A 2439-nucleotide genomic window follows, 5' to 3' on the forward strand; every position below is an offset into this window, starting at 1 on the left:
GGGGTACCTGGCTGAGTGTGCGGGGACGCGCGGCGACGTGCGTGCGCGTTTGCACACGCGTGAGTGTTAGTGTGAGCGATGGGCGGGGGGGGACTGCAGGCGGATCACGCACAGGCTGTTTGCATTTTCCTAGTCGTGCCGAGTGGTCAGAAAGGCAAATCTGACATGAAGGAAGGCAGCCTAGGGCAGCCCTGCCCTCCTGGAGACCGGCACTTAAAGACCCCTAGCGTGGATGGGTTTAACCAGGTTGTTATTTAGAGCACCTGAAGGAGCAAGGGTGGAGACCCTGGAAGCATTGGTGGCCTAGCCCAAGGCTTTCCCTCCCTGGACCCTGGCTGAACCCGAGAAGGAATGTCAGAGAGCCATGGCTCCCTCCTGGGGAGGCCCAGCTGGGACCTTAGCACCTGGGACTGCGAGGCCGCGCACCCACTTTCTCCATACGTGTTTCTGAGCGGGCGCAGCGGATTTTCAAAGTATTGGCATCTGGTTAGAGGGTCCCTGGCTCTGGCAGCAAAAGCGCAGCAGAGGACCTAGTAAAGCAGGGACACTTTGTCCCTGTAAGCAGACAAACACTTAGGTTGGAGGGAGAGGGTTGGCAGGCCCCACGTGTGTGGCTCAGCTCGCCTCCTCCAGGAAGCTCCCGGGATTTCTCTGGTTTGAATCCTGGAAGTGTGCTCATGGAGGACGGCTAAGAGAGTAGCAGGAAAGAGGAAGGGGGCCTGCAACGAGATGGCCTCTTGGTCTTGCCATTCCCTTTTGAGATTAGACAAAACATTTGTTTGGGGGAGATGGTGACGCCAGAACTAGAAAAGGAAACGCTGGAGTCGGAAGAGGAAATGTGGAGTGAGGTGAGAGAAGGGGAAGTTCTGAAAGAGGAAAAAGAAAGAGGATCTGTTGGATGGCACGAGGGAGTTGGGTGAAAGGAAGAGGTGAATGAGCCCCAGAAGGGCCGAGACTGAAGGGGGAACTAGGGAACCAGAGCCCGAGGAGGAAGACCGCTGAGAGCGGTTGTTGGAGCCCCCACACCCTGCCCCACGTCCCTCCCTCCCTAAGGAGCGAAATGGAAAATGCGAGCTAGAGGGGTGAGCGGGAGAACGCAGCCTTGACCTAGAATGACTCTGGCGGCTTGGTGTCCATGGGTTCCCAAAGAAAAGTTTGGGCGCAGCAGGTCGCGTTAGGCACAGGTCTGCGCAGAGTGGTCATCCGCGGGTGCCCAGCGCCCCTGCAGGGGAACGAGGGCGCTGCAGTCTGAGAGCTGAAGCCCAGGATGCAGGATGCTGGAGGATGTGGTCGCCTCCCTGCTCTGGCTCTGGACAGACTGGGAGGAATTGAAGGGTCTAGACGTATTGGGGTCAGGAGGTTTAGATACCCTGGAGAGTGAAGCCACCTTAGCCCTGGGCCACAAGGGCAGTCAGTCTGCTCTGCCCTCTCTCATCTCCAGTGAGGACACAGCTTCCCCTTCCATCTCTCACCAGGAGGGGACCCTTTAAATAGAGCCCAAGGAAGGGGGCACAGCCCTCTGGACAGAAACCCAAAGGGGTGGCTAAAGAACATTGAAAAGAAGGACAAACGGCACTCTCAGGCGTGACAGTTTCGTCTGTCTCCTACACCAGTCCGTCTAGATCATGTTCTCCAGAAATTACGCTCCTATCCAGCCCCTCCGCCCTGCCCCCTGGGGTACGCCCCTACCTTGTTTGTCCTCAGTCCTCTGTGCCTCCTCTCTCTCCACTTTCCCAGTCCACACCAACTTCTCTAGAGTTCAAACCTCTCCATAGAGTTTGACCCCAACCCTGCCATCTCTCCTTCCTCACCAGCCACTGTGCCCTGGATATCCTGCTATCTGGGAACTGCTCTCAGATGACTCAGCACAAAGCCCCAACCCACCCCCAGCAAACACCACGGAGGACTTTGTCCAAAGCTTGTGCTTCCTGCTCTTGTAAGCACATCTCATCGGGTGCACCATGTACCAGGTGCTGGCGAATCCCAAAGGCATTTGGTTTTAATCCACAGGCTTCTCAGAGAGAGAAGGATGGTCAGTCTCCTTCTGTGCAATTTACTGCCTTTGAAAACCCTCTGGAGGGTCAGCTGTGGGACAGTTCCAACTTGACAGCACACAATAGTCCCTCCTACTGTTGGTTATCAACATTCAAGTGCACCAGTATCTCTTCTCTGATTCCCACCACCATCACCTCATAAAGATTGCACTAGGAAAGAAAGTCTGCAGTTAGGGAGCCCTCCAAATTATTAAGGAGTAGGGGTGTCAGTTTGAGGACTAAGGTGTGTCTGTTTCAAGTTATGGTCTTTCCTATCACTAATTATGTATCTGGGAACTGGGCAATGAATAGGGATGACAGAAGACTTGATGCCTTTGAGCTGTGGTGGTGGAGAAGAGCATTGAATATCCCATGGATGGCAAAAAAAAAACCCAGATAAGTCTTG

The sequence above is a fragment of the Elephantulus edwardii genome, unplaced genomic scaffold (genome assembly GCF_000299155.1).
Source record: "Elephantulus edwardii isolate Elephantulus edwardi_28Jun2011 unplaced genomic scaffold, EleEdw1.0 scaffold00006, whole genome shotgun sequence".
In the NCBI taxonomy this organism is placed as follows: domain Eukaryota; kingdom Metazoa; phylum Chordata; class Mammalia; order Macroscelidea; family Macroscelididae; genus Elephantulus; species Elephantulus edwardii.